This window comes from Armigeres subalbatus, chromosome 3 (genome assembly GCF_024139115.2).
Source record: "Armigeres subalbatus isolate Guangzhou_Male chromosome 3, GZ_Asu_2, whole genome shotgun sequence".
NCBI lineage: Eukaryota > Metazoa > Arthropoda > Insecta > Diptera > Culicidae > Armigeres > Armigeres subalbatus.
Genome location: NC_085141.1, coordinates 329,079,440 through 329,093,997, shown reverse-complemented (window position 1 = coordinate 329,093,997; position 14,558 = coordinate 329,079,440). Strand labels below are relative to the sequence as shown.

The following is a 14,558-nucleotide window of genomic DNA, read 5'->3' as shown; positions in this document are numbered from 1 at the left end:
CGATCCCATCAAGCCGATCGATTCACATATAATATAGTTAGATAAATGTATTTGATCTGAGGTTCACATCCGCCCAGCAAGTTGTTTGCTTGTTTGCGCTCCCAAGAAGAGGGTCAGCAAAATTATGATAGCATAACACAAACTTGTCTATGCTGCTCAGTGTATTCCCTCGGTGCTTCGGTGCTGTTGTATTTACGATGTGAAAAAAAGTGGCGATAGTGGAGTCGTAGAAAATTTAAAGGTACCTATCAATCGATCACCTCTCTAAATAATAGTATTATTTGATAGATAGCACATTTGTTAGTTTCAATTAAAATAAATCTTGTATTTAATTCGATTTCATGAGTCATGAGAGGTTAGAAAAAATGAGTTACATTTTAGTTTATGGATTAATCAATGGGATACTCTGAATCGTGTCTCAATTATTCGGTTCAATTGAAATGTTCGACCGAGGAATTGTAACGTGGGATAACGAGTCCAGTACAGAACTAATATCAGGGAGAAAACCGGGATTGTCAGACGAGAGAATACACTTCTGTCTGTTTTGAGGTGTTCGATACGAATAACAATTAATTTATATTTTATCATCAAGGGTATGTTCTACTTTCAGATCGTCCATTATACATTATATGTAGGTTTAAATATGTAGAATGGATAAATTTATGGTGTTCCAAGACATGGCTCATTTAAAGCAACAATTTAAAATTTATAGCAATAAACACCAACATATAACGAGATTATATAAAGTGAATGGTAAATGCTCCACAGAGGGCTTTTAATGATGTAGAATACTCTCAATAGTGTAACCTCGACATGCTACCAAATTGGGAATTTAGGTCACACCATGCAAATTTCCTATCGCAAAATGACTTTTTATGATCACGATCTCTTCACGACTATGGCCAAAATTGCATTTCTTAAGTGACCAACCATACGAAGTTCACAGTTTTGAAATCCGTACAATTTTCAGGGGTCATAAAGGTTAACGACTCGTCTGTCTTTATGGTCATTAGACGGATTTAAAAAAGACATATCTTCATTAACACTACAACCCGCTAGTGAAGGCTTTGAATGTTTCATCCGTTTCAATGGCATTCAGACCCACCAAGCAGCGCCTCAGATGTAGGTACTGTTTAGGTATTGATCAGCATCACACGAGAGGCACCCACCGATCAATGGGTCTTGCCTTGCATGCCGAGGGGAAATTTTGCGGCAATATTAATGGACACCTTTATGGTGGAGATCATTTTTGGACAGATTTTCAACATCCCGCGACCTCGAGGGATACGTTTGCCATGGATCGTCAAAATTATCGCAAGCTTAAATGCGTGGTCAATGTGGTCAAGTGAAGTGGACATGTATCACAGTATTGGACGAATTGCCGCTTTGAATATCCACACTTAGCTCATTGAGCATCAATTGCGTCACCATTGCATTGTGGTAACGGCTGCCTTGAAAGCAGTTAATCAATTGGGATGTGAACGTTTTGAACGTTTTGGAAAATAACACTCCAGAACGTTGGTAATTGCTGTGTCGTTTTATACTGTACAATTTTGAATTGAGGTATCTGTTCTTATATTAACAACACACTGTTATTATTCTTATTTGCTAACCAATATGGGACAAAAGTAACTTGAAATGGGCAATCTTTGTAGTTTGTATACTTCTGACCGCAATGAATGAAGTTGATGTTGACAAAAAAAATCCTGCGCCGGAGCATGGCAAGATTCGACAGCTCGTTGGTTATTTTTTTGTTTGCGAGAAATTTGCTTTAAAGTAGTTTCGGCCATGGCCATCAACCTGTCAAAACCTTCGGCCTAGTCGGTACAGTCATGATTTTAGAGAGACGGAAAGGGCGGATTCACATTTTCCGGTTCGATCAAGAGAAAGAGATTTTTTGGATTATGAAATGTTATCGACTTCCTTGGACATATTATCATGATGACCATATAAAAATAAAATGCATTCGTTGGTTGGAATCGTAATCAATAACTATGGAATGGAATACACTTTCACAGGAATACTAGCTTTTGAGCGTCGACTGTAAGGTAATTTTCACAAGATACATTAAATTCATCATCCAAACAATCACTATATAATTATGAATTAGGGTCGACAATTTTATCAAAAGGGAAATATGTTCCATCTATCTTGTCCGCCTCTCGCTCGGATAGCTAATGCAACTACTTATGGCTCGAAGAATCGATCATCGAAAAACAAGAAACCATAAGCGATTGATATAATAGCTGCGTGATTATGTAACTGGAGCAGACAAAATAGTGACAGACTAAATAGTGATCTAAGTTAATCGTTGTTTCGTTGTGTTTCTTGTGATCGATTTTTTTTAAACAGGTAATTGGAACTGGTAGTGGAACTCGCTTAACTGGTGTGATAAACGCCTGTGCCGTGGATGATTAATTTGGGAAGAGAATGTGGCGCGATTTTAGTTATATCAAAAATGCATTCGAGACGTAACACTTTCTTTCAACGCTGAGCTGTTTTGAGCTATGTAGGCGACCTAAATGCGTTTTCGAGATTGATTTTAATCGATTTCCGATGTTCATATGTACCGTAATCTGGAGGAAGTTTCTTTAGAGTAGAATGTTACGATGTATTCACCTTCGACGCAAATATGAATGATTAATTAAATGGTGTAAATTAAATCTTCGCACCAAAAATACTTCCATGTCTTTGAATGAGAATTAATATTCAAAGGCTTGGAAGCATTTTTGGTATAGAAAAAAAATTAAAGTCGCTTTTCGTTTTTGATAACAAATAACCTTCTATAATTTCTAAAAAATAGCGAACATTATATCTCCTGTTTATTTGCGAGGCTCATTTGCCGTGAAGCGTTACGGAGCCGAAATAATGTATTTTAAAACAGATTTTCATGATTCTTGTACAATAATTTTGGTTTTGGGGAACCGAAAGACTTGTGGTTTGGTCGAGGTTAAAGCCTAGTATGCAGTTCTCAAGGAAAAAGGTCAAGGAAAATTTGATCAAATTACCAAAGTAATTTTGACGATTTAACGCAATCGAAAAAGTAGGCGGAAAATATGTTTTTGCTCATTCGTCAGTCAATTTGTCAAAATGTCATCAATCAGGTAAGCAATTTTTTTTATATTCTGTTCTTGCCTTATTTCTAGATGGATTCAACGACATTATTGCAGATGTCTGCAGGTTATTTGGATCAATTGAATGTCCGAATAGGCTTAGGGTCACCACTCAGTTCATCACTTGACTTTATAAGTAAATGTCCCGCCGGAATTCACTATTCTGGTATTGACGCGTACGCACTCGAAAAGCCACCAAATTCCACGGTAGCAGCAACTCAACATTCGTGCATTTTCAACCTCTTTGCAAGCTAGTGTGGATTAGTATTTTGGGCAATGGAATTTCTAGATTTTTTTTACAACGAATCCGGATGTAACGAATGCAAGCCAAAAGCTTCAAATATAAAAAATAAATGTTTTTTTATTACTTTCATTGGGCTTTATTTAAACTTCCTGAAGACCCAGCAAATATATAATTATACAAGCTTTGCTACAGCCACAAATTGAATTTACAATGAATTAATATATCGGCGATGGCGTGATAGATCATTTTCAGTTGGCAGCGACGTTACGCTGTCCAATATCGGCGGTGGTGCCGTGGCATCGTCTATATTATGATCTATTACTCTTCAAGAAGGGACAGTTTTCTAATGAATGACTTATTATTAAATGTTTCTAAAAGATTTTTCTGAAAAGAAAGAAAGTTTCTAAAAGAAGTTCCTCCAGAAATTCCTCCAGGAATTCCTCCGGAAGTTCCTCCAGGAATTCCTCCGGAAGTTTGTTCAAGTATTCATCCACAAGTTAAAACAGAAATTCTTCCAGAAGCTCCTAAAGGAAATCCTTCTGAAGTTTCTACAAGAATTTCTACGGAAGTTCCTACAGGAATTCTCACGGAAGTTCCTTCGGACATTTTTCCGCAAGTTCCTTTAGGTATACCTTCAGAAGATCCTGCAGGCATTCTAACGAATTTTTTTTCAGAAATTCCTTCGGCAGTTCCTTCCGGTATTCCTTTGGAAGTTTCTCCACGAATTTCTCTAAGAGATTGTTAAAGAATTTCTCCGGTAGTTCCTTCAGGAACTTCTCCGTATGTAAGTCCTTCTACAGAAATTCCTCCGGAAAATCATACATGTTTCTTTAGGAACTTCTTAGAAAGTTTCCTCAGAAATCCATTAAAAAATTGCTCCACGAATTCTTGCAGAAATTTCTCCAAGAATTTCTCTGAAAGTTGCTTCAGGATTTCCTCCAGGGGTTGCTTCAATAATTCCTCTAGCAGTTCCTACAGGAATTCCTCGGAAAGTTCTTCCAGAAATTTTTGGGAAGCTCCTTCAGGAATTCCACTAAAAGTTCTTCCAATGGTTTGTTCAGAAAATTTCTGGGGAAGCTCTTCCATGAATTGTTCCAGGAATGTCTTGTGAAGTATCTTCAAGAATTCCTCCGAAATTTTCTTTTTGATTTTTTCATAAGTCATAAGTTTTTCACTAATTTCTTCGGTTGTTCCTTCAAGAATGCTTTCGGAGGCTCCCTGATAAATTCCCTACAAGTTCCGATAGAATTCATGGTTTTTCTCCGTAAGGAACTCCTGCAAGAACTTCTGGGGAATGCCTGAGTGAACTTTCGAAAGCCTTCATAAAGGAACACCCGAATGAATTTTTGAAGAAACTAATGGAGGAATTCCTGAACTTCCGGGGAAATTCCAAAAGACACTTCTTGAGGAATTTCTCGTGGAACCTCCGGCAGGATTCTTGAAAGAACTTTCGAAGGAAATCCTGGAGGAACTTTCGGTAAAATATCTGGAGGAACTTTCGGAAGAATTCCTGGAGAAACTTGAAAATAAACTCTTAAAGGAACTTCCGGAGAAATTCCAGATGGAACTTCCGGAGGAATTTATAGATAAACTTCTGAAGTTGTTTCCGGAGGAATTCCTGAAGGATCTTTCGGAGGAATTCCTGAAGGAACTTTCGGAGGAATTCCTGAAGGAACTTTCGGAAGAATTCCTGAAGGAACTTTTAGAAGAAAAAAATGAATGAACAACCAGAGGAATTCCTGAAAGAACTTCCGGAGAAATTTTTGAAGGAGCTTCCAGATCGAATTTCTGGAGGAATTCCTGTAGGAAATTTCGGATAAATTCCTGAAGGAACGTGCGAAGGAATTGATGGAGGAACTTCTGGTTAAGTTTCTGAAAGAACTATTGGAGGAATTTCGGAAAAATTTTGGAGAAATTTTGGAGGGATCTTTCGAAAGAATTCCTGGAGTAACTCCCGGAGAAATTCCAGGAGCAGTCCTTGATAGACCTTCTGGAGAAATTCCTGAAACAGCTTCTGGAGTAATTCCTAATACAACTTCCTGATAGATCTTCTGAAGGAATTGCGAAATAAACATCCGGAGGACTTCATGAAGGAACATCCAGCGCAATGTTTGAAAGAACTTCCAGAGGTGGGTCTCCGATCGAAGACGGTGATTCTGTTTTTTTTTTCATTCCTTCAAGTATTTTTTCCAAAATTCTCCCCAAAAATGGTTCAGGAATTCTTCGGAAGCTCCTTCCGGAACTTTCCTAAAATTTCCTAAAAATAATTCCCCAGAAAAACCATTTGGTTTTTCTATTAAAAATTTCTTAACGAATTCTACCGAAATTTTCTTCGAAACCTCCTTTGAAAACTTCTCCAACCGGTTAAGTTCATACAAGTTCGTAGTACAGTCGGGATTCGCTGGTTGGGATTTTGATACTTGGGTCACTTTCTAGTTGGGCCTCCGCTGGTTGGGTCATGGCCCGACTAAAAGCAACCATACGTCAAAATTCAATGTAAACACGGAAAACGGGATTGGGCGTCACTGGACATCATTTGTGATGTTCAAGTCGAAATATACGTGTTCAAATGGCTGTCAGTTGGCCCAACTAAAAAACAAAATTCGTTAGTTGGGTCGAGGTAGAATTTCCCACGGAATTCCAGGAGGAATTCTTGTAACAACTGCAGGAGGAATTCTAAGAGCAATTTCCTGGAGGACTGCTTGGAACAACTTTCGGGGGATTTCCTGGGTGAGTTTCTGGTTCAATTCCAGATGTAACTACCGAAGGAATTGCAGAATAAATTTCCGGCGGGATTCCAGGAGGAACATCCGAAGGAATTCTAAAAGCAACTTCCGAAAGAACTCCAGAAGAAACTTTCGGAGGAATGCAGGAGAAATATCCGGTAAATATTCAGAAGAAACTCCAGATGAAATCAGAAGGATAGGAATTTTAGAAGGATTTTCAAGGTTAATTGCTGTAGGAACTTTCTGAAGAATTCCAGAAAAAACCCCCTAGGAACTACGGAAGAAACTTTCGCAGGAATTCCAGAAGAAGGTTTAGGAGTAACTCCAGAAGAAAATTCTGGATGAATTCCCGAACGGACTTCCGGAGGAATACATGGAAGAACTTCGGGAGGAATTCTCAGAGGACCTTTGGGAGGAATTCCTAGAGGAACTTCGGGAGGAATTTCTGGAGAAATTTCCAGAGGACTTCCTGGAAATCTTGGAGGAACTTCCGGAGGAATTCTTGAAGGAACTTCCGGAGGAATTCCTAAAGGAACATCCGGAGAAATTCCTGAAGGAACTTTCGGAGAAGTTCCTGAAGAAACTTTCGGAGAAATTCCTGAAGGAACTTTTGGAGAAATTCCTGAAGGAACTTTCGGAAAAATTCCTGAAGGAACTATCGGAGAAATTTTTGAAGGAACTTTCGGAGAAATTCCTGAAGGAACTTCCAAAGAAATTCCTGGAGGAGCTTTCGGAGAAACTTTGGGAGGGATTCCTGGAGTAACTTCCGGAGGAATTCCAGAAGATTCTTCCAGAGAACTACCTGGAGGAACTTCCGGAGCAATTCTTTGAGGAACTTCCGGAGTAATTCCTGGAGGAAGGTCCGAAGGAATCCCTGGCGCTGGCGGACTTTCCGGAGGTATTATTGGAGGATCTTCCGTAGGAAGGAATAATTCCTGGGGATTTTCCGGAGGAGTTCTTGGGGAAATTCCAAGAGGATCTTCTGGGAATTGACGAAGGCGTTGCTAGGAGAGTTCCCTGAGGAATTTGTGAGGATTTCCAGGAGCAAGTCCTGGGGAAATTACTGAAGGAATTCCTAGGTGTATTCTCGGAGTAATTTGGGAAGAATTTACGGAGGAATTCCTGGGAAAATTCCCCAAAAATTCCCCCGGGAGTTCCTCCAGGATTTCCTTTAGAGACTCACCCAGGAATTCCTTCTGGAAATCCTCACACATTCCTCCAGGAACTCCTTCAGAAATTACTCCGGCAATTCTTCCAGAAATTCTTTCGGATTTTTCTCCAGGATTTTCTTAGGAAATTCCCCAGGAATTCTCCCCAAATTACTCCGGGAATACTGCCAGGAATTCCTCCAGTAATTTCTCCAGGAATTCCACCAAGAATTCCTCCATAAATTGTCCCTGGAATTCCGCTGGGGATACTCCAGGAATTGCTTCTAGAATTTCCCTAGGAATTCTCCGAAATTTGTCCCAGGAATTTCTACGGGAATTCCTTCGAAAATTCCTCCAGATACTCCCCCATAAATGCCTCCGAGATTTCGTTCAGGAGTTCCTCTGGGATTGCCTTCAGAAATTCCTCAGGGAATTCTGTCAGGACTTCCTTTTGAAACTTCCCGAAGATTTCCTCCGCAAAATCTTCCACGTTTTCCTTGGAGAATTCCTCCTAGAATTCCTTCGGGAAATTCTTCAGGATTTTTTCGGGAATTCCTTCGAGAATATCTTAAACAATTCTTTCGAGTTTTCCTCCACAAATTCCTTTGAGACATCATGAATTCCATCGGGAATTCCTCCAGGAATACTTTCGGGAATTCCTCCAGGAATACTTTCGGGAATGCCTCCAGGAATACTTTCGGGAATTCCTCCAGGAATACTTTCGGGAATTCCTCCAGGAATACTTTTGGAAATTCCTCCATAAATTTGTTCGGGGATTTCTCCGAGAATTGTTCGGGAATTCCGCCAGGAATTCCTGTGGCAATTCCTCCAGAATTTCCTAAGAAAGTTTCTCAGAAAATTCCGTTTCCTAAAATTCTTTTGAAAATTACTCCTAGAATTCCTTTGGGAATTTCTCCGGAAATTCCTCAGGAAATTCCTCCAGGAATTTCTCAGGGAATTCCTACGTAGTTCCTCCTGAAATACGGACATAAAACCAGAACAATGTTCGTGGAGGACCAAAGCGCGCTTGGAGTTTTCGAAAGAAAGTGCTGCGTTTCATCTATGACGGAGTGCAGATGGTGGACGGTACCTGGGGGCGAATGAGCCACGATTTGCGTCAGCTGTTGGGAAAACCATCCATCGTTTTCCCGCGAAAATCGGATGACTGCGGTGGGGCGGGCATATAGCCAGAATGTCAGCCTCGATGAAAATGGTATAAGGATACGACGGCACAAGAAGGTTAGGGGCGTAGCGAGCGTGGTGGATCGTTCAGGTGGAAGACGATTTGTGAACCCTCAGTAGACTGCGCGGGTGACGACGTGCAGCCATGGACCGAGGTCACTCCTGCCTAAGTCTCAGTAAATATAAAATTTCTTCCTCCACGAATTTCTCTGGGAATTACTCCAGGAGATCCTCCGAGAAAATCGAAAGACTTCGGTGGGCCGGACACGTAGCCAGAATGTCGGACAGTAACCCGGTGAAAATGATTCTCGACAACGATCTGACGGGAACAAGAAGGCAAGGTGCACAGCGGGCAAGGTGGATCGATCAGATGGAGGACGATTTGCGGACCCTCCGCAGACTGCGTGGTTGGCGACGTGCAGCCATGGACCGAGCTGAATGGAGAAGAATTCTATACATTGCCTTAGTCTGGTAATAAATAAAAAATCCAAGCACTCTTCCGGGAATTGCTTCGAGAATTTCTCAGGGAATTCTTCGGGAAATTTCTCCTGAAATAAGTCTGGGAATTCCTTCCGCAATTCCTTCAATTCTGCAAAATTATTTAAAGAATTCTTTCATTAATTCCTTCCGGGAAATCCTCCAGGAATTCGTCTGAAAATTCATCCGGGACATCTTCCACAATTTCCACCGGGAATTCCTCGAAGAATTTCTCCGGAATTTCTTTCTGGAATTCTTTCGGGAAATCTTCCAGGTCTTCGGGAATTCCTCCAAGAATGTACTCGAGAATTATCCAGGAATTCTTTCTGTAATCCTGCCGGGAATTCTTCTAGTAACTCCTCCGAGAATTCCTCCTGGAATTCATCCGAAAATTAGTTCATGAATTCGGCATTAGCATTTTCATAATTCAAAGTTTCCATATGCATAACCAGATCTACTGGAAGCTTTATTATTATTATTATTATTATTTCTTTATTGAATTTTGAGCTGGCCTCTCAACAGCGTCTTTTACCTTTGTCTGGAGGGCTGAGCATCGTCCGAGTACCTGTGAGAGACATCAAGCAAGACTGTAAACTATCGTTTTTAGAAATTCTGAGGGTTGGGGTCAATGTGATAATATGTCTTGCCTTGTTAGCTTACAAAAAAAAACAAGCAACGAATAATCAACAAAAGAATACGAACCGGAACCATCGGAGAAACTCACCGCGACGATAAGATATTAGTATTTGGTAGCTAGGCACATGCTACTTCAAATCTTTCAGCTCAGCATCATCAAGTCGACAATAACTCGAATTATTTTCGATAAAGTTTTTGGAATGCGTAGGCTAGGCGTACCAGTTGTGGCTATAGCACCAGTTGTTGCACTAGTGCTTTATATGCCAAATGACCAATCAAATCACCGCAAACCAAGTTCATATCGATAAAGCATATTCATATGATACGTTAACACCTTTGATCTCCTCCAAAACAAGCAAAGCATAATTGTAAAAATTGATTTTGCTTAATTTTTGACGTCCTTTGCTCCAGTTGTCGCACTAGTGGTCCCTATTTGGCCAATCCCATAAGAAAACAATAGGATTTGCCAAATAAGGAACCAAAATTAAGAATAGTGCTACATGTGGTGCATGTATTCCTATTATGGATTAATTAATTTTGAGGATTATAACAAATTTTATTGTGGTTTTCACAGCTGTTTTGAGGAGCAGGAAGTAAAACCTTTCCCTTGATATATAAAGTTCACCCACATGCCTTTTACTTATTTTTTAAAAAATAGCTGTTCTTATGTATGGCGACAATTGGTACACCCACCCTATTCAACATTGTAGCGCTGCAGGAAGTGTGTTGGAACATTCAAAGATAATTGTACCATTTACCAGAGTTGCGACAACAAAGACGAGCTGGACACAGCTTTCATTAGAAGGACGAGAAGTTTAGACCGACTTTTGGAAACTTCATCGCTCTTCGTTCGACGATTGAGAACACTAATCAAGAGTCTAATTGATTTTGCCGTTTCCGAGAGCATGGTCAATCGCAGCACCTACTTCCAATATATCCTTCCATCTCGGTACACCTGAAGATCATCACAGCCACAGTGGACCTGCAATAAATCGCAAACAAACAAAAGACGGAGTGAAAAAACTTAACAAAACGTCATTTTACTTGCGGAATAATGCATCAGTGCATTATTTCGCAAGGGAAGACATAAGTCTACCCCATAAAAAATACTCCCGACTTTCCCCCAGATTAGATCGGTTCACGTCGGTAGGGTCGACCGATCTTGTTCCCGACGAATTTATAGATTGTTTCACCGAGCCTTATGGGATTTTACAGGGGGGCCTACCGACGCGACGACAAACGAAATCGGCAGACTAAAATCTACTAAATCAAATAAAGAATAGGTCAATTTCCTTTTCAATGATGTATGACGAAAACAGACAAAATAGAGTGATTAATTGATTTATTAAATTTTATTATTAAGCGAACCAGACAAAATGTATCGATTGATCGGTGTGGAAAAAAATAAAATCAGATCAAATAGGTGGTCTAATCGATTCATTAAATAATATCATTGAGCGAACCAGACCAAGTCCATCGAATAATCGGTAAAAAGAATAACCGAATCGGACAAAATAGGGCGTTTAATCTGTTAAATAAATTGCCTCGTCGAACAGATCAGACTTAATCTAAAGATAGTTCGGTGTAGTAAATAATGAAAACAGACGAAATATGTGGTTTGATCGATTTATTAAATTTTATTATTGTTCGAACCAGACCAAATCTTACGATTAATCGGTGAGGGAAATAATCAAATACGACGAAATATGTGGTTTAATCGATGATTTTAAATGGATGGCATGGGTAATTGTTTCAGGAACTTCAGCACACACTTTGGGTCGAACGGGATCGTCTTCAAACCTCATCATTCTGTAAGAGAAAAAGTAATTGTTATATTTTCTGGTGGTGTTTGCCCCATTCCATAAAATCGCGGAATATCTTTGAAAACTGTAACATAACTTCATAATTTTGTCCATATGGACAAAGTCCTACAAACTCTTCCATGACCCGAAAAAAAGTTGAAACTACCAGCACAGAGCTACCAGGTACTCGTTCACTCTAATAAATTACAAATTAAAAAATACAAAATTAACGAAAATGTAAGAATATTGGAACAGGTAATCCTTCATTCCCTTCTTTTACGAAAATGTTTCATTTTTCGTTTCTTAGCTGTGATCCTAATCCGTGGACAGGATTTGCCAAGGAAGACGCGAGCCTTAAGATGATGGTAAAGCTCCTTGAAGACCCAGTAATTTAAAATACGAGGGATCCAGGATATAATAAAAGCTTTTCACTTAGTTTGGGATCCTGTTGTTCAAACATATATATTAAAATCGACCAAAATTTATACCTTACCATGATTAACAGCTTATTTCGAGAGCACCAGTCTCCCGGGATCTTCCTGAATATGCGTCGATCTGAAAATTTATTAAATAAAGTAACAATAATCGAATAAATATCAAATACTCACTTTGCTTCATTTTGTGTTTATTAACACAAGGACCCGATGTCGGCTGTTCAATAATCATACGATCAAAATAAACACCAAATAAACAATCAATCGATTATTTTACCGATGAAATAGGCAAAGGGTTACTCTCGACTTAATCGTACAATAAATCTGGTGACGAAAATATGTAGCCTACGACAATTGACGTCGTCGGTCTAAAAATAGGTCAATTTAGTAGACACCCGATTTCGTCGAATGATCGTGAAATTTCAGAGCTGTCAAATTTTTTATGGGGTATGTTTTCTTTCTTGCAATACGCCTGCTATTGCTAAATTATTTGATTTCCTTGTTAGCTCCGTACTATTCAAGGAATGTCAGCAGCAGAATCATTCCTTGACAGCTACTTGTCCTATCTATTTGCACAGTACTTTAGAAGTCCATACCACCCTAAGGATGAAAGGAAATTTAGCTAAGGTTAGCTTGGACTTAGACTGACTGTACATATCAATGGTTGCTACTCCGTAAAAATGAGGGATGATGTCGTGTGTTAGCTGCCAACAAGGTACTTTCAATAGTTGCAATGTACATATCAATGGTTGCTACTCCGTAAAAATGAGGGATGATGTCGTGTGTTAGCTGCCAACAAGGTACTTTCTCAATTTTTATGCAGTTGGTCAAATTTCATGCTGTTCCAGAGTTCAGGAAGCACGTTCACCACTCGCTAGATATGTGCTGTAGATGGTTCTTGTCAGGGCCACACACTTAATTGTATTTTCCAAATTGATTGTTGAATAGTTGCACAGCACATCAAGTGTTATTGGTAGTGATCTGAATAGTGCCAAAGTAATCAAATATGTGCTATCCAGTAGTCTCTCTGCATTGAAAAAATTACAAAAGTATATGATGCAAAATAAGCAGATATAACTTTGTTACCTTGGGTGATAATAAGAAATCGTTTCATGAAATGCATGATAGAATCATTGACTGGATGTTAACATCAGATGGACTATTGATATAAATGATTGATTACCGTCTGGGATTTGTATTAAGTGGCATGTTTGCTACCAAGTCATTAGGTTTGAATTACAATCGGAAATGTCTCAACAGATTAGATGTCTTTTTGTCCTACAGGATGACCGCTCAATAGCCACTGATAATATAGTTTCAAAGTCTAATATTTCAACCGTCGGGTTCAATTAGCCAACCGGTTTGCAATCGATAACGTTGCTTTTGGTAGATAGATGATATGAGACAAGCGTTTTGCAAGGGCAATCGTACCTTTATTGGTGGTTATGCGTGTCGATGCGTGCTCACAGTTCTGGTACGAAGATATAATAACTTTCAGAGATCAAACTGTTTTGTTCCTATTCTTGGGTATTTCATGGTCCTTGAGACTTTTCTTGTGCGTAAAAAAAGGGTTTATGTTTTTATGGAAGGCCTGCAGACTTAGTCGAGTCAAGTCCGAGACACTGAAGACGACCTTACTGTTGAGGTCGAAATACGTATCTGTCAAAGGTACAATAAAGTAGTGGAATTAAATGGAATTGTACAAACTCGTCTTATGACAAGATGTTTAGGAATGTTTCGAAGGAATTCCTGAAGAAAGTTCTAACGGAATTCTAGGCATTCGCTTGTTGGTGGAATTTTTGGATGCATATTCGAATTGATTTCCAAAGCATTTTATGAAGAACTCCCCGAAGAAGTTTCTGAAGGAATTATTGAAGAAATTTAAGAAGGTCGGAAATTCCTTCAGGTATTCCTTTGTAAACTCCTTGGGGAATTCTTTCAGAAATTCCATTAGAAATTTGTTCTATAATTCAAATAATTTCGTACTAGAGCTTTTGAAGAAATTCGTGGAAGAAATTCCGATAGAATACCAAAGGATAATTCCAAAGGATTGAACTATTGTAGGGATTTCCAAAGGAATTTCCGATGGAAGTCCGGCGGCTGTTCGGCCACATTGAGAGTTGACGTAAAGTCAATGTCAACTTCTCTCCACGAACAGCCTAGATAGCCGTATGGTGTCGGCCGCCGGTTGTCTGGCTAAGAATAACGCTACGGATTGCCTGTTCCAGTGTAAAAGTCCACCATACAGGAGACCCCTAATTCTTGGTGTGATGCAGCTTTATGCTTACCGTGCCTATGAATGAATGGTTAGGGGGGTCTAAAAAGAACCTAACCGCTAACGGAGCCTGTGAAGCACCAGGGCACCCTTCACAGTATTGAGCCCTTACTGCGCTAACCGGAGCTATGGCGTAGTTGAGTATTTGCTTCTCCGAAATAATCGGCTACTCTTATTTAATCTCAACTTGAGGGTAAAAAAAAGGTGGGATTATGAGTATGTTTTTATTTAGTTTTTTTATCTAGTTGTCACCTATATGGATTCGCTTTATGCGTTTTTCACAGTGTACTCTGTGTTTCGTCTTTGAAGTTCTTGATACGATACCGACTTGGTTTAATCGTTGCTGTTTACATAAATGTTGAAGTTGTGGAGTGTATTATCGTAATTCGCAATGGCTACAGTTAGGATAGTTCAAATCAATCTTCAGCACAAAAGAACAGCAACGATTAATCTTTGTAGACTTATGCAAAATGGCAAATCCCAAGTGGTTTTGGTGCAGGAACCCTATTTTCGCAAGGATA

General features: G+C 39.4%; 1 protein-coding gene and 1 long non-coding RNA gene across 2 annotated transcripts in view; both read right to left on the bottom strand.

Moving 5' to 3' along the window:
• Nucleotides 1–14,558, bottom strand: part of LOC134225633 (vanin-like protein 2) — a 121,342-nt gene that overhangs the window by 90,718 nt on the left and 16,066 nt on the right. The window lies entirely within an intron of this gene.
• LOC134221196 (uncharacterized) lies at nucleotides 10,951–12,144 on the bottom strand. Its single transcript, XR_009982252.1, has 3 exons — nucleotides 11,937–12,144; nucleotides 11,822–11,883; nucleotides 10,951–11,335 (listed from the first exon to the last, which is right to left on the bottom strand). It is a non-coding gene; the product is annotated as an uncharacterized LOC134221196 (long non-coding RNA).